Source organism: Chenopodium album, chromosome 22 (assembly GCF_948465745.1).
Source record: "Chenopodium album chromosome 22, dcCheAlbu1.1, whole genome shotgun sequence".
In the NCBI taxonomy this organism is placed as follows: domain Eukaryota; kingdom Viridiplantae; phylum Streptophyta; class Magnoliopsida; order Caryophyllales; family Amaranthaceae; genus Chenopodium; species Chenopodium album.
This window is the reverse complement of record NC_137855.1, coordinates 17,649,106-17,667,493: the sequence shown is the minus strand read 5'-3', so window position 1 is coordinate 17,667,493 and position 18,388 is coordinate 17,649,106. Positions and strand designations below refer to the sequence as shown.

Genomic DNA, 18,388 nt, shown 5'->3' with positions numbered 1-18,388 from the left:
TCATTAAGCTATGCCATATTTATACTTGAGCATATGATAATCCATAAGATAACGAAGAGTCCATCTAAGTAGAGGTTACAAAATGTAGTAAAGTAGTCATAATATAAGGGGGTTACAATGGGAGTCATAAGATGTGGGAGTTACAAGCCATAATGGACATCCATAATAATAACAATTTACAACAAATTTTAATTTTTTAAACTTTATTTAAATCTCATCAATAATGTAATTTTTTATTTATTAATGAAATTTCAGCTTTTAATTAAATTAACTTTACATTTTGTTTATTTAAAGCAATGAAAACAACTTAAAATATTTTTTCCAAAAGATTTCTTCGAGTACGGAAGTCGAAAAATTTCCAGAATGCACCAAACTTGCCCAGATGCTTGCAGAAAACTGGCGCTGCCTTTTTCGGGTCTGTCGCCAGTATTTTCCACCTGTCGCCTGGCGACAGGGTCTTTTTTACGGCGACAGACTTGTTTCGTTGTGCTTCTGCCTTTGTTGATACTGGGATGCGAGATTTTAATAATTAAAGTGGCTGCACCCTTTAAAGGGTTGCCTACGTATCCTTTCCTAAGGAATCAGGCCAAACGTAGCTCTCTTGAGTGTCCTTACTCAAGTAATTATGGGTAGTACTTCTTAAGTTGGTCAAGGTTTGTCATGTTTGAAAATTCATTGCCATCCATGTCAGTTAATTTAGCCGCGCCTCCTGACAAGATTGTTTTGACAATGTATGGTACGGACCAATTGGGCCTAAACTTGCCTCTTGGATCCAAAACATTTTTCCTTAATGCCTTTAGTACCAAGTCTCCAACCTTGATGTTTCTAGTCTTGACCTTGTTGTTGAAGTGTCTGGCCATACAAGATTGGTAGCATTGGGTATGTTGTAGTGCCTCTAGTCGCTTTTCGTCAAGTAGAATTAGCTCTTCATACCGTGCTCTAGTCCATTCGACTTCATCGAGTTTACTTTTTAACGCAATGCGTAGAGAAGGTATTTCTAATTCCACAGGTTGTACGGCATCCATTCCGTAGACTAGGGCGAATGGCGTATTTCTTGTTGATGTTCGAATTGACGTGCGATAACCCCAAAGTGCAAAATGGAGTTTGTCAGGCCAATCCTTGTAATTTTCTGTCATTTTCTCGATGATAGTCTTTAAATTTTTATTGGCTGCCTCAACTGCTCCATTTGCTTGAGGCCTATAAGGGGAGGAATGATGATGTTGAATACCATACTTTTGTAACAATTCTTCACATTCGGCTTGAAAGTGAGTTCCATTGTCACTTATCATCTCATGTGGGACTCCATATCGACAAATTATGTTCCTTTCGATAAAGAGTGCTACATGTTTTGCAGTGAGTTTAGCATATGATTGTGCTTCAACCCACTTTGTGAAGTAATCAATTGCGACTAGGATGTATTCATGACCTCCTGTTCCATGAGGTGTGATTTTTCCAATTATGTCAATTCCCCATGTTGAGAATGGCCATGGTGATGTGTATGTGTAAAGGAGGGATGGAGGAATATGTTGCAAGTTTGCATAAATTTGGCACTTAGGGCATCTTTTTACATATTGATGACAATCCCTATTCATGGTAGTCCTTCTAGCATTTTGTCGTTAACATGTGTTCCACATATTCCTTCATGGACTATTCTCATAGCTAGAGCTGGCAATCCTGACCCAGACCCAATGACCCGACCCGAATGACCCGACCCATGACCCGAAATCGACCTGAAACCAGTGACCCGAAATTGACCCAAAACCTGAATCAACCCGACCCGACCCGAAGTGGAACTGACCCGACCTTTACCCGAAACCCGAAACGACCCGACCCGAGATGACCCGACCCGAAGTTAACCCGAGACCCGAAATGACCCGACCCGAAGTTGACTTGAGACTCGAAGTTGACCCGACCTTTAAATTGAATAAATTGACCCAAATAGCCTCAAAACCCAAAGTGACCCGAACCAAAATTATCTTATACCTGAAATGACCAGAATCTATTTAAGTTAAAGACTTGACTTTATCAAAACGAAATAGAAAAACACCGTAATCAAATTGACCTAATTTTTTTTTATTAATCTGTAATGTGTAACCTAATACATCAACCGAAAATTAACCTGACCCGAAAATCGACCCAACCCGAACTGACCCGACCAAAACTTGACCCGACCTGAACTCGACCCGAAGTGTTGACCCGATACCCAACCCGACCCGATTATCAGTCGACCCGAAATCAACCCGAGACCCGAAATGACCCGACCCGACCCGAACTTGACCCGATAACCTTTTGACCCGAACTTGACCCGACCCAAAATGACCTAACCCATTCCCGACCCGAATGACCCATTTGCCAGATCTTCGAGCGTCCTTTTTGCCTACACATAAGAGAGCTCGACCTTTAGGTACCCGTTTGTGTAACTCATCTGCTATGAGCACGTATTGGGAAGCCAAAAGTCTTAAAGCTCGTTTTGCTCTTTTGTCAGCATGAGGAGGGTATTCTCCTTTGGTGACAGAGTTGAGTATATCGGTATACCATGGTTCTTCTTCTTCTTCTTCTTCTTCTTGGACTGTTTCATCATCTTCTATAGCTTGAATGTACGCTGGTTTATGCCTTTTCTCTATAGTTAGAGGTATTTGTTCAATTTCCTTGGGAATTCTAACCATTAAGGCTAGTCTTGCCAAGGCATCAGCAAACTGATTTTCTTCTCGAGGTAGATAGGTATATTCTACCTTTTCCAGTTGATCAGTGAGAGTTTCCAAGTAGGTTTAGTAAGGAACTAAGCTTTCGCTCCTAACCTTCCATCTTTTGGAGATTTGGTTGATGATCAAAGAGGAATCTCCGAATATTCGAAGTTTCTTTACACCTAATGCTAAAGTTGTCTCGAGGCCTACCACGCATGCTTCATATTCTGCAGCGTTGTTGGTAACGTCGAAGTCTAGCTTTATTGAAATTGGAATATGTTCCTCTTTAGGAGATACTAATAGGACCCCTACGCCACATCCCTTTTGGTTTGAGGCTCCATCGAAGTATAGAGTCCAAGTATCATCTTCTGTGACCATCAGGTCTTCATCTGGAAATTCATTGTCATGTATTAGCATCAAATCTTCTATTGGAAAATCCGCTAGGAAGTCCGAGACCACATATCCTTTAATGGCCTTTTGAGGCATGAATCTTATATCAAATTGAGCTAGATTAACTATCCACCTCGAAATGCGTCCGTTAAGCGTAGATTTCTCGAATAAGTATTTGAGAGGATCCAATCATGACACTACAAAAACTGTGTGGACAAGCATGTAGTGTCTTAACTTGGTTGTGGCCCACACCAATGCGAGGCACAATTTCTCAAGTGGTGTATAGCGTGTTTCATATTCGAGCATCTTTTTGCTTAGATAGTAGATGGCGTTTTCTTTTCCTTCTACTTCTTGTGCGAGAATAGCCCCCATCGTTTCTTTGGTGACTGTTAAGTATAACCTTAGAGGGATTCATGGAAGTGCTGGGGCTAATACGGGAGGATTGGCGAGATAGGCTTTGATCTTCTCAAAGGCTTTTTGACACTCGTCGTCCCATATTATTGGCACATTTTTCTTAAGTTTCTTGAATATTGGTTCACATATCGTTGTTAGCTTGGATATGAACCTACTTATATATTGCAACCGCCCAATAAATCCTCGAATTTGCTTCTCGGTTTTGGGCGGTGGCATTGACATGATTGCCTTGATCTTGGTTGGGTTTATCTCTATTCCTCTAGAGCTTATGACATATCCCAAGAGTTTTCCTGAGGTCACTCCAAAAGCACATTTGGATGGATTCAACCTCATATTGTATTTCCTTAACCTCTCGAAGTATTTTCTTAAGGCCACTTGCTGTCCTGGACAGTCTTTGGATTTTACAATCATGTCGTCCACATATAATTCAACTTCTTTGTGCATCATGTCATGGAGTAGGGCAGTCGCTGCTCGTTGGTAACTAGCACCCGCGTTTTTCAACCCGAATAGCATTACCGTGTAACAGTAAGTACCCAAAGGTGTTATGAATGTTGTCTTCTCCATGTCTTCTTCGGCCATGAGAATCTGGTTGTACCCTGCGTATCCATCCATAAATGAGAGAAGTGCGTGATTCGCTGTATTATCTACCAAAATATCGATGTGTGGTAAAGGGAAGTCGTCCTTTGGACTTGCCTTATTTAGATCTCGATAGTCGACACACATTCGAACCCTACCATCCTTTTTCAGAACTGGGACCACATTTGCGACCCATTCGGGGGATTTGGATACCCTGATAAAACCTGCAGTTATTTGTTTTTGTACTTCTTCTTTTATTTTAAGGGCTACGTCGGGTTTCATTCGATGTAACTTTTGTTTTACAGGTTTCATTCCTGGGATTAGTGGTATAGTGTGTTGAGCTATTTCTCTATTAATGCCTGGCATATCTTCGTATGACCAAGCAAATACATCAATAAATTCTTTGAGTAGATTAATTAAATCGGTTCTTTCATCTTTGTTTAGCGTGAGTCCGATTTTAACTTCTCTTTTAGTGGTTGGATCTTTTGAGATGTCAACCGTTTCAGTATCCTCAATTATTGGTGTCTTTTTTTCAAGTGTTTCCATTGCTTTAATAATTTCTTTGTCATTTTCATCATTAGTTAAGCAATGCTCGTCATCTTGAGTTAAAGAAAAACACGAAGAGTAAGGGGAAGAAAACATATTATTGAACTCTGAAATCATTACATCAAACAAGGAAATGTCCGTTGGGACTTGATTACTAACTATCCTAGGAATAGATGCAGAAATAGAAGAACTAGAGGAAGGTGCTACAACTAAAGACTTAGAGGACTCGATAAGGGAAGACTCTGACTCGGACTCTGACTCAGACAATTCTTCAAACATTGGCCCCTGTCTTGTAGTTACAGAGATCTTCTTTCCATTTGTAGTAGTCACCTTTACTGTCTTGCGCCATCCTCGTACTAAATCATCCGCTGGAGTGATGAGCTTCGAAGGATCAAAGTTCTCACTTTGTAGGACTGTTTGAATGAGTGAAGAGTTATCTTCTACATATCTTGGCTCATTCTTTTCTCGCCCAAAGAGGAGTCCCATGACATTAAAGTCAAAGCATGGGGGTGCTTTCTCCTTATAGCTAGGAGTTGGGATCTCATCTAGAAAGCAACAATCCAGACATATCTCGAACCCAGGCTGTCTTATGCCATCTACAACGAAAGGTTTCGAAAATTCATAGCATGGATAATCCTCTCCCTCTCTTATAAACTGTCCATTTAAGTTAAGAGGGTATTGATCCATTGGAATTACTTTCTTTTGCGTGCGAGCATTCCTACGTGCCTTTGATTTTTCCCGGGCTCGCTTAAGATCTTCGAGAGTTGGTTTGAAACCAAGTCCGAAAGTGTCTAACTTAGGGAGGCCAGGTAGTCCCATCTGTTTGGCTATCTCTTTCTTCTTTCCTAGAGTCATTCCAGGGAAGTGCCCTTGTTTTCTCAAGATAGCATTGGTTACCATGTTTGAGTGGAGGTCGTAGCGAAGAGGGGTCCTTTCATCTTCCTCTATCAAGGAGACCTCTTCATTAACGCCCCACAAATCTTCATTGTTTTCATCATACTCCACATTGATTAGTGGATTTTCTATTGTTTTGATTCTCATAGGTGATGCATCGATCGTAATCGGTATTTCTCCAACTATGGCTTTTACTTGTTGATGAAGAGATGAAGGGATGGCCTTTAGGTCATGAAGCCAAGGGTGTCCCAATAGTAAATTGAACGAAGCCTTGATGTCTACCACTTGGAACGTAGTAGCATGTTCGATTGCTCCCGTCGTTATATTCATAATAATTGTACCTAATGCTTTGCGACGTGAGTTATCGTAGGCTCTTATTCCTTGTGTTGATGGGGATATATCCTCATCACTTATTCCTAACATCCTCGCAGTTCTAAGTGGGAAAACATTAATTGCCGATCCATTATCTACAAGAGTCATAGGGACGTTCATCCTCTTGCAGATTACTGTGAGGTTAAGAGCTTTGTTATACTTGTCACCTTCCGACGCTAGATCCTTGTCGGAAAAGTGATCAAATTGATGGGACTTGGGAGATCACTCGTGAGGAAGTTATCCAACCCCTCAGAAGTGGTGTCCGAGTCTATCCCTACTTTAGCTAGAGCATCCATAACCGCAACTCTATGTTCTCGGGATGTAGCTAGAAGTTTCCATACATTCATTTCGACCTTAGTCTTTTTTAACTTTTTGACAACATCGTTGTCCTCTATGATTGGTATGGGAACTTGTTGAATAGTAGGTATAGGTTGTGTTGTAATGGGAGGTTGCATTCTCCCGGACCTCGTGAGGACATCAATAGGTGAATCCTCTTCGTCCCAAATGTCGCTTACTGGATATATAGTCGAAAGTGGAGTTTCTTCGACATCCTTGAGGTAGACATCCTCGTCATCACTATCCCAAACCCTATTGATGGTAGCATCTTGTTGATGTGGAATTTGGATTAGTTTCTTGCTATCAATCAATAGTTGAACCAGTTCTTTGAATTTGAAACAATTCTCTATTGTGTGTCCTCCCAATTGATGATATGGACAATAATACCTATCTGTCCTTTTAAGTGATTCAAATGGTCTCGGTTCGAGAGGTTGAATTTTACCATTCTCGGAGAGCATTTTGAACATGTTCGCATAAGTTGTCCCAATTGGAGTGTACGGCCTATTACTCCTTTTAGGGGTGTCAATCACTTGGAGAGAGAATGGTTTCTTATCCTTAGGTGGAGGCCTACTCTTGAGCAACTCCTTTTGCTCTTTTTCTTTTACAACCTCCATGGCCTCGCGTAACAAATGACTTGCTTGCAAGATGACCTCAATAAGAATGCACACTTCTTGTTTAGTCGCGGGTTCTTGTCCACAAGGAAAGTGATCTCTAGCGTCTTCGAATACTTCCTCTTCCTCCACAATGGGTTTAATAAGGTTTGAGGGATCAACCTAATTTTCCTCATCAGAAATGGCTAAGGAATCCGACAGTGGTGCGCTATGGATACTTGGCTTCTTGCTTGCAGGGGGCAATGGAAGTTTATTATTATCAATTAGATCTTGGATAGCTTCCTTTAGCTTCCAACAACTTTCTGTGAGATGGCCCCTACCTTGATGATACTTGCAGTGTGCATTGGGGTTCCAGCTAGCCGTTCTCTTTTCGACAGGTAGGTCCCCCAATGGTCCAATAGGAGTTATAAGACCTTTTGCGTGTAGACGATCAAACGCGGTGTCATAACTCATACCTATAGGAGTAAAGTTCCTCCTAAATGGTTTCTTTTTGTCCTTGATTATTCATAGCTAGGACTTCGTTTAAGTTAAAGGTGCTAACATTATTTGAGTGGGTGGTTTTGGAAGAAGAAGGATTATCGTTCTCCTTGCCTTTCCAGCCACTATTGGAGTTACTGTTGTTAGCAGCTTTTTGCTTAGCTAGGTCGTCTTCAATGTTGATACCAATGTCATAGACGGCCTTGAAAGTGTGCAGATTATTTTGGTACTTGAGATGTTTAGAATATTTATCTTGGAGGTTCTTAATGAACATCCTTACAGATTCCTTTTCACTTGGAACCTCAACCATCTTTGCAGAAGTCTCCCTCCATTTTCTTTTTGTTTTAGAATTTCAAGTTCCCTATGATCGGTTTCAACTTGAACATTGCATATCTATCAATGAAAGCACTTACAATAGACTCGCAACTAGAGAGTTTCTCTTTATCAAGAGAGAAGTACCATTGTTGACACACAGTTTCTAGAGATAAAGAAAACACATAATGAAAAGCTTTCTTATCTATTCCCTTAATATTCATTACAGTTTCAAATGCTCTTAAATGAAAATAAGGATTGTCCATAGGCTTAAATTTCGGGATGTCGTTGGCATTGAACTTCTGCGGAAGAAGGTTCTTGTCCACCGAGACCCCTTGCGAGCTAATCCCCTGGAATCTATAGTCATTGGATAGTTTTCTCAAACTTTCCTAGATGAGCTCCATTTGTTGTTGTCTTGCAGGGTCATTCATTTGAAGAGTTAAGTTCTTCAACATTTCAGCCATAGTAGCCACTTGTCCCTTAACTTCGTTGAGTTCTTCTTGACTTGCCATCATCTTCTTAGCTTTCCTTTTCCTACCAATTGGCTTATCAAAAAGTAGAACTTGAACAAAAGTGTTGTCCTTGATTAAACGCCCTTCCTTTCTTGCCCCACGCGCTGTAAATTAAACCATATTCGTTTTAATGACTTGACTCAAGTTGACTTTGATTTTATGGTTTTAAAAGCAAAAAAAAAGAAAGCGAAAAGCAAAAAAATAGGGTGCATATTTTTGGGAATGGGTTCAAACAAGTGGTTCAATTGGAGAATTAATATCCGACTTACCCCCCTAAAAAAATGACGGAAAAAACACGCATTCAAGACTCTCTAGATGTGGTCATGGTGTGACAAACATGTTAAGTGTGTGCTTTATAAGTGAGTGCAAGTGACATGCTTTGACCTTTGTATATGACCATGGGACTAAGTGCCTAAACTCAATTAAAAAACTTAAACATGGTTAAAACCAATAATAAATCAATTAAACTGACTGGCAAACTGTTTAATTAGACTCGTCGTGATGACTCGAGTGAGAATCTGGACTGTCGCCAGTACAACAGAACTGTCGCCACTGTTTTAAAGCCTGTCGCCAAATGGCAGAGTTGTCTCCAGGCGACAGACAGTAAAAAGAGGCGCCACATTCCAAATTTTTGCGCCATTGCTGGAACATTAATCTGGATTGTTTCCAGTAATTTCACTCTAAGGGGACTTGCCTAAAGTCATACTACGTCATATTTATTAATTTATTAGTCTTTAATTGGTCAAATTAATTAATTAATTAATTAATTAGACAAAGTCCTTTTTAGTCATTAATTGGTTTATTTAGACTTAAACACAAGTCAAACAAACGGTTAGCACATATAGAGTATGCACAAGCAAAGAATGCACAAGTAGTTCAAACAGTCACAACATGATGTAATGAGTTTGCAACCTAACCATGGCTCTAGTTCAATAAAGTTCAAGGATATGGGTTAGTCAAAGAGGGTCCATGGTTATGAGTCCGGATGCATCGCGCGGAAGCCTTACCTTTGGAAGGGTTGGCGCGTATGGATGGGACCCCGCAAGTTAAACTTGCTTCCACGGTTTGGTGGCTTCACAAACTCGGATGTACCCGGCGTTACCAGGAGCGTTCAATTCGGTTGATGGAGCGTGAAGCCCCATAAGGTTATGGCCATATGTAGAACACATATGGGTTATAGAAAAGAGAGAAAAACTCAATCTAGAAGTAGAATCGAGCCAACAGTACTAGAAATGGTCAAAGTAAGAAGGCAGAGTTCTTGCTTGGTATTTGAAGAACTTAGCGCCAGACTACAGGGACTGTCGCCGCAAAAGAACCTCTGTCGCCAAGCGACAGAAGCTCTTTACAGTTCCTACATGCCTCAGCAGGTATTTGTGTTCTTAGGATTTTCCAGATTTCGCAGTATTATTTCGATTCTAGTTGTGAAAGATATTTCTCAAATTTCCTACGTGTAAAAATCCTATGTTTTTACTCATTTCGGATGGTCTATTCAATGAGGACCTTTTTTATGCATATGACAATAATTTTAATCAAAATTACGCACATGAATGATCGAGGGTTGAAGCTAGGTCATTGGGGCTAACCCCTACCCAAGGACAAACAAAATTTATAAACACTTAACCAACCCTATACTAGTATATGGTAAGTCAAGGGTCGAACCCAAAGGAATGGTGGGCTATTGTCTATTGTCTATAGTCAAGCTATCCCGAAGTCTAGAAATAAGGTATGAATTCTATACTAGGACAAACTTGGCAAATAAACGAGAAGAAATCAATTGCAATAAGCACTAGGGCTAGGATCCACATGTAGTCATAATGGAATCAACTAATTGGGAGGTCAAATTGGCTAAGTCAAGCAATGTGAGGGAAGATCAATCATGCAACCAATAGAGCATATCAAGCTATTCTCCTAGAGGTCTAACTAGCGTTAACTACGATAAACTCTAGCTAGGAAACATCACAAGACACCTCAATCGTGTAAATGCAAGCCACAAATCAATGGTCCATATCAATGTGAACTTACAATGCAATCTAGTGCAACAATCAAAGTTAGCTACTCTTTAATTAATCACACACATGCACATGATCATCAACCAAATTTAATCACATCATCAACTCCATCAATTTTCCCCAATTAGCATTAATCCATTACTCATACATGCTTCACCATTACCCTAGCAATCTAACTACTCACAATCCATATAAATCAAGATCAAAATAAAGCTAAACAACCAATTCATCATGATCAAATTGAACAAACTAAAATCAAATCACAAATCAATCAAACTTCAATCAAACTTGAACATTCAACAAAGCAATTGAAAACTAACTAAAGATCAAACTAAAGATTGAATTAAAGAAAAGGAAATCTTACAATCTTGATCAAAGATCAAAGGAATTAAAGAAATTCTCTCTCTAAAAACCTAGAGTTTCTCTCTCTAAAATATGATCTCAAAAGTTCTCTTATGATTATCTAATTGATTCTCTCCCTAAAAATAGAAGGAAATACTATATATAAGAAAGATACAAAAGAAAAGTCGGTTAGATCGTCCAAAAATAGACCCCGGGAGGCGCGGGCGCACGAAGAAGGGTACGGAACAGAGCACCCAGGCAGGTGCGGCCGCACCTAGCTGATGCGCGGCCGCACCCCACACGTGCGCGCCCGCACCTGGCAGCAGCTCATAGATCCCCTTCTTCGTCCTAGCTCAACCTCGTGCGCTCGTCTAGGTGATGATGATGAACACCAAGGTAGGCAGTCTTGAAATGGATATTTTGGTGGGTTTGTGGCAAAGATGACGCCCCCACCGCATACGTGCACCGATCTCTTGACTTGCTCCTTGCGTTCCTTCAAACTTGAAGCTTCAAAAGCGAACACGAAGCATCCAACTTGATGAGAAATGTAAGAGGAAAGCTCGGGAATCTTTGGAAACACGATCATAACCTAAAAACAAACGAAAACAAACAAATAAAAGGGAAAAAGAACGAATAAACAAAGAAATGCACAAAACAAGGAAACTAACTACGAAAAGCACAAACTAACGAAATAAAGAGCAAAACTAAGAAAAACTAAGGAAAAGAGCTACAAAATGGAATGAAAATCATCCTAAAAGAGATCAAATGAGTGCCATAAATGACACTCATCAAATTCCCCCAAGCTAAACTTTTGCTCGTCCTCGAGCAAAACCAAGCAAGAAAGAATAAGGATGAAAAACTTATTCAAAAAGAAAAAGAAAAACTCAAGACGAGAATATACACTAAGACTCACTGTCGTAGGAATCACGGTTGTTTTTAGCTACAACAAGCCCTTTAAACCCCAAAGTCGCCTATGAGGACGAGTGAGGTCTCGTAAGGGTATCCTAAGAGTTTACCCACAATTCTCACCAACATCAAAGAGGCAAAACCGTAAAAAGAAAAGAAAAGGAAAAAGGAAAACAAAACCTTTGCGAAATGGACTCACAAAGAGACTACAATGCAAATGAATGAAAATCTTTCTCAAGTAGTCAAGGTATGCACTTTTCAAGATATCCAAGGTTGATTGAAACATAGGGCATGCTAGGCATAGGAACTAGACATCACAATCCACGTTCATCCCAAACGATCTTACCGCGTTCTCGCCACTAGTCACAAATCTCCCCTTAGTGAGCATCCCAATGATTCCTCGAAGGAACAGGAAAAAGAGATTTATTTAGGCTACTCGACAATCTTGACTATGCATCCCCTTTCCTTAGGCAATGACCCATGATTCCCTCCCCCGAATAATGACTCAACTTTCTAGGTCGAAAGGTCTTTCCCCAAGGTTGTAACATAAGGCATAAAGGGTGAAGGTAGGCTAAAATTTAAAATTTTGCAGTTTTCCTAAAAAGTGAAGCAAAAGGGTGATCAATCCTTAACAACACGATCAAGAAGTCACCAAACAAAAACAACACCCCCAAGCTTATTCAAAGCTATACTCACAAGAAATATATACAAAAAGCGTAAACGCTTCTCCCCCAAGCTTAAATGAAGCATTGTCCTCAATGCTTAGAAGGAGAAAAGAATACATCAAAATATTTTTGAAATTTCACCTTTTCAATTTTTTTGTGTTTTTTTATAAGACATGTTTTGTCCTTGCCTTTTTCTAAATTCGGACGGCTTTTTCAATATTGCAATTATTTGTCCATGCCTTTTATGATGTAGGACGGCTTTTAATCATACACATTTGCCATTATTCACAAAGAAGATTAAAATCACAAACTTGCATCAATGGAACCATAAATCTCAACTATATCACCACAACTTCTTCAAGAATGATCAATTGCTTCACAAAAACAAGAAAAGAAAGTAAATGAAACAAAAGGCCAAAGATCTAAAGATGTGGCTTGAAAAGAAGGAAATAGGCTCAAATGGTTGCAAGAAGGCAAATGTAAACCCAGAAACAAATATTAAGCAAACTATCCTAAAAATGAAAAATACCACCCCGAAAAAGGTGCCTTTGTCCTCCCTAGATAGCTCGGTCTCGGGTTTAAGAATCATACATAAAGCTTTATAGATTAGGTTTGCAAAGCCAAGGATCCACGCCGCTCATATAAAATAGGTTGAAGGCTTGAAAAACGATGAACCTCACATGGATGTAGCAAAAACTCACTAGTGGTGTCAAATCGAATATAGGGAGCAACTACCAAGCATGCCACAAATAAGTAGAATCCGGCTTCATGATCCTTCTAGTTCAAACCAACTACCCTAGCATACACCTATCCTAGAGTCAACCAAACATAGTCTCAAACCGTGCATACCTTTACTACCTAAGAAGAAAGTCATGCAAAAGACAAAGTCCAATGTACAAAGTCCAACTCATAAGGAAAACAAAAATGAAAAATAAGCCTCAAAACCAAACCACAAACAAAAATGAAAACAAAGGAAAATAAAAGGAAAAGAAAAAATAAAAGAAAAGAAAAGAAAAGGAAAGTCATAGATACAGAAGAATAGGAGAAAAGGAGAAAAGAACTAGAGAGCAAGTTAAACACATATATCCCAATCGACAAACAAGTGATCGAATGACAACATCGTCATCGATCCCAAACACATTACGTGTTAACAAGCAATCATCCTCGAACCGTTCAAATTCCCCTAAACTAATCCTAATCTATGCATCCAAAGAAAATAAAGAGAAAAATTAGAAAGGTCTCACCGAGCTATCCATGCTTAGCATAATAAACAAAAGCGATAGAAAGAACCACCTTCGTTGCGTTCCAAGATCGTGAGCATCATCAAAAAGCCATGTGAGAACAAGAAAAGCAAAAGAAACTATAAACAACGAAAATGGTTAGTAACTTCAAAACCAAAAAGAGAAGAAAAGGAAGCTACAAAGTAACACTGAGTAACCAACTAAACTACTAGCTAATTAAAAGACATTTAGACTACAAAATTTGGATTCAAAGGGACTTGGATCTAAAGGTTTTGGATAAATGAAATTTGATGACTTATGGAAGAAGGTTGGTGCGGTTTTGAGGGTATGAGGGTGATGGGGGTCGAAGGTAGAAGGAGGAAATAAGGGGAAATGAAAGAAGAAAGAAGGAAGGAGAAGATAAGGGGGCATGGCAGTGGGTGCGGCCATTGGTGGGTACACAAATAATGATGATGATAAACACCAACATAGGCAGTAGCAAAACCCCATTTTAGTGGGTTCAAAATCCCAAAATAATGGTAGCACCACATGAACCCACCAAAAACAAACTTCCTTCAACTTTTAAAGCACAAAATTCCCTATCTTACCTCACTAAAATTCTTCCCCTTTTACCTCAAATTTCGATGATATCGAGTGTAATAACATCAAAAACCGCAAAACACCTTCTCATTCCTCATGCTCACCTGAAGAAATCCAATCCCAAGAATCCAACCTACAAATCCAAACGAGTAGAAAAGTGAAAGAAAAGAAACTAAAAGAAAGGAAAATAATAAAAATCAAAATCAAAAAGAAAAGTTAGAAATCTCCGGGTTGCCTCCCGGGAAGCTCTTGCTTATGGTCCTAAGCTCGACCCTTCCTCCAAATCATGGAGGGTCAAAGAACACCACCTTCTTCAAAGTGGCGGAAAGAGCAAATTTCTCCTCAACTTCTAGCAACTTCTCGTTGTTGCTTGATGAGACATCATTCAATAACTCCTCAAAAGCAAGCTTCTCTTTCCATAATCTCATTCTCTTTCTCTTTTTCTTAGAAGCTCGTGCTCTTTTCTTTGCCTCGTTCTTCTTTGTAAATGGTTTCACACCATCCACACTCTTGGGGTCATCATCCTCTTCTTGAGGGTAGAGCTCAAACCAATGAGGAATGTCAATTTCCTCCTCGTCCATAAGCTTGGGAACCTTCGTTTTCTCTTCACTAAACTTCTTGCAATCACAACTCAAAAGCACATCATCACAATTCTCAAGAACATTGTTAGTTGAAGAACCAATCATGCATACATTATCAATAGGGCGAGGGGAATTAACACACATAATTCCTTTCACAAGAGACAAAGACTCATGCGTTGGTTTTAGCTCAAAACTTTCCTCATTCTTACCAACTCTCAAGGTAATACGACCTCCCTTAACATCTATCAAGGCTCCCGAGGTGGCTAAGAAAGGTCTTCCTAAGATGATAGGGATATGGTCATCTTCCGCAATCTCAAGCACAATGAAATCAACGGGAATGGTGAACTCTCCTATATTGAGAGGAACATCCTCAACTCTTCCCTTTGGAAACTTAATAGACCGATCGGCCAATTGAAGGGTCATGTTGGATGGAAGGAGCTCACCTAGCTTAAGTTTCTTAAAAACGGAATAAGGCATGATGCTAACACTAGCACCAAGATCACAAAGAGCATTGTGGAACAATTTTCCTTTGATTTTGCAAGGTACGGAGAAATTTCCGGGATCTTTCAACTTTTGGGGTAAGTCATTATGAATAAAGGCACTAAAACACTCCCCCAAATTCACCGGTTCCACCATATTGCAGTCTCTCTTACCGCTCAAAATTTCATTAATAAACTTAGCATAGTTTAGCATTTGTTCTACCACATCGGTGAAAGGAAGAGTAAGATGAAGTTGCTTAAGCAACTCAATGAATTTCCCAAATTGCTCATCCAATTTGTGCCTATTGTGCTTTTGGGGGTAAGGAAGTCTAGGTTTGTAAACCTCGTCTTGCTTCCGCTCTTTCTCTTTAGGCTTATCATTGGAATCCTCACTCATCTTGCTAGGCTCTTCATGCTTATTCCCTTCACTCGGATCGCTGTCCTTTTCACTCTCCTTACTCTTCCTAGGAACACTCTCTTTAAGGACCTTACCACTCCTAGTGGTCATAGCACACATCAGTTCCCTAGAGTCAACTTCTTGTGAGAGTAAAGAAGATGGACTAGCACAATCTCTCAAAGGGTCGGCTAGTTGAACAATTTGGTTCTCAAGCTTCTTTCCATGAGTAAATAGGTACTCAAACATTTTGTTACAAGACAATGTGAATTCATTCAACTTCTCGGATTGAGCCATCATGAAATTCTCTAGCCTATTCAATTGGGATTGTTGAGCATAGAAATCATCACCTTGGCTTTGAGTCTTTGGAGTAATTTGGGGTGGGGTATCTCTTTGAACATCATTTTGAAAATCTCCCCTACTTTGATTACTCCAATTACCCTTACCATGATTTTAGCTGGAATTTTGATTATGGTTACCATAACCTTGGTTATGATCCCCATATTCTTGGCCATGGCTTTGATCATTACAACAAAAGTTATTATGGTTACCACAAAATTCTTGGGTCACATGGTTACCATAACCACTATTTTGGTTATAATTATCATAGCTCCCATGATTGTGATAATTCCTATTCCCAAAATTCTTTTGAGCATTAAATCTAGGTCCAAAATCATTATTATCAACACAATTCATATGCACATTCTCATATCCATCATATCTATCACAAGGAACATTGGGGCAATTAGAAGCATTATGATCATTCTTTCCACATAAATCACAAACCAAGCATTCTCTTAGCATGCAACAAGAAGCAAAAAGGGGGTTGGAGTAGGAAGATGTACCTCTCCCCTTAAATTGGGAGGGAAGACTAGAAGCTTGTGAAGGACTCTCGAGCTTGGTCTTGAGAGAATTCACCTCCTTTCCTAACTCCGAGACCAATGTGGACAAATCGTTGACGACATTAGATTGATCGATTGAGCCACTTGTGCTTGCCGATTCCCTCTCTACATCATGCCAATCCATGTAGTTCCTTACCACATCATCTATTACATCCACAACCTCTTCTTCCGTTTTGTTCATAATCGACCCTCCGGCTCCGGCATCAAGGCTCGATCTACCTTGAGAGCTCAAACCACCATAGAAAATTTGTATGACTTGATAGGTTGGAATTCTGTGGTGAGGGCATTCCCTTTGGTAATCCTTGTACCTCTCCCATGCTTCATAGAGATTCTCTCTATGCAATTGCTTGAAACTTTGGATTAAGGCTCTAGCCTCCACCGTCTTCTTTGGTGGGTAGAAAAGGGACAAGAAAGCTTTTGTGACTTCATCCCACGTCCTAAGGGACCTTGGCTTTACCTCCTTGTCCAACCACTCTAAAGCTCTTCCAATGAGAGAGAAGGGAAACAACTTGAGCCTTATATATTCTTGAGCAACTCCGGCTACCATAATTGTATTACAATACTTCTCAAAATCCTTGAGATGGTTGAGAGGATTTTCACTTTTTGTGCCACCATATTTTTTTCTCTCAATCAAGGTGATCATAGCCGGTTTGATTTCAAAATCACCATCCAGGATCAATAATGGAGCGATCCCGCTCTCATACTTGTAAGCGCCCAGAGTGCCCAACTCCTTCAATGTCACTCTATGAGCTTCTCCCATGTTCACTTGCACACAATCTCAAACAAAATTATTAGTAGCATGGCTACAAGTGTAGCCTAAAAGAAAATCTTTTTGTGTTTTTGAATAAAATGGAATAAACTCAACAACAATACACAATCACGACACCATTCCCCGACAACGGCGCCATTTTGATCGAGGGTTGAAGCTAGGTCGTTGGGGCTAACCCCTACCCAAGAACAAACAAAATTTATAAACACTTAACCAACCCTATACTAGTATATGGTAAGTCAAGGGTCGAACCCAAAGGAATGGTGGGCTATTGTCTATTGTCTATAGTCAAGCTATCCCGAAGTCTAGAAATAGGGTATGAATTCTATACTAGGACAAACTTGGCAAATAAACGAGAAGAAATCAATTGCAATAAGCACTAGGGCTAGGATCCACATGTAGTCATAATGGAATCAACTAATTGGGAGGTCAAATTGGCTAAGTCAAGCAATGTGAGGGAAGATCAATCATGCAACCAATAGAGCATATCAAGCTATTCTCCTAGAGGTCTAACTAGCGTCAACTACGATAAACTCTAGCTATGAAACATCACAAGACACCTCAATCGTGTAAATGCAAGCCACAAATCAATGGTCCGTATCAATGTGAACTTACAATGCAATCTAGTGCAACAATCAAAGTTAGCTACTCTTTAATTAATCACACACATGCACATGATCATCAACCAAATTTAATCACATCATCAACTCCATCAATTTTCCCCAATTAGCATTAATCCATTACTCATACATGCTTCACCATTACCCTAGCAATCTAACTACTCACAATCCATATAAATCAAGATCAAAATAAAGCTAAACAACCAATGCATCATGATCAAATTGAACAAACTAAAATCAAATCACAAATCAATCAAACTTCAATCAAACTTGAACATTCAACAAAGCAATTGAAAACTAACTAAAGATCAAACTAATGATTGAATTAAAGAAAAGGAAATCTTACAATCTTGATCAAAGATCAAAGGAATTAAAGAAATTCTCTCTCTAAAAACCTAGAGTTTCTCTCTCTAAAATATGATCTCAAAAGTTCTCTTATGATTATCTAATTGATTCTCTCCCTAAAAATAGAAGGAAATACTATATATAAGAAAGATACAAAAGAAAAGTCGGTTAGATCGTCCAAAAATAGACCCCGGGAGGCGCGGGCGCACGAAGAAGGGTACGGAACAAAGCACCCAGGCAGGTGCGGCCGCACCTAGCTGATGCGCGGCCGCACCCCACACGTGCGCGCCCGCACCTGGCAGCAGCTCATAGATCCCCTTCTTCGTCCTAGCTCAACCTCGTGCGCTCGTCTAGGTGATGATGATGAACACCAAGGTAGGCAGTCTTGAAATGGATATTTTGGTGGGTTTGTGGCAAAGATGACGCCCCCAC

The 18,388-nt window shown here is 39.8% G+C and overlaps 1 non-coding gene across 1 annotated transcript; it reads left to right on the top strand.

The window, feature by feature from the left end:
- The first annotated feature begins 16,491 nt into the window (after positions 1-16,491).
- Positions 16,492-16,597, top strand: LOC145606407 (small nucleolar RNA R71). The gene has a single exon (XR_014105288.1). It is a non-coding gene; the product is annotated as a small nucleolar RNA R71 (small nucleolar RNA).
- The last annotated feature ends 1,791 nt before the right edge of the window (positions 16,598-18,388 follow it).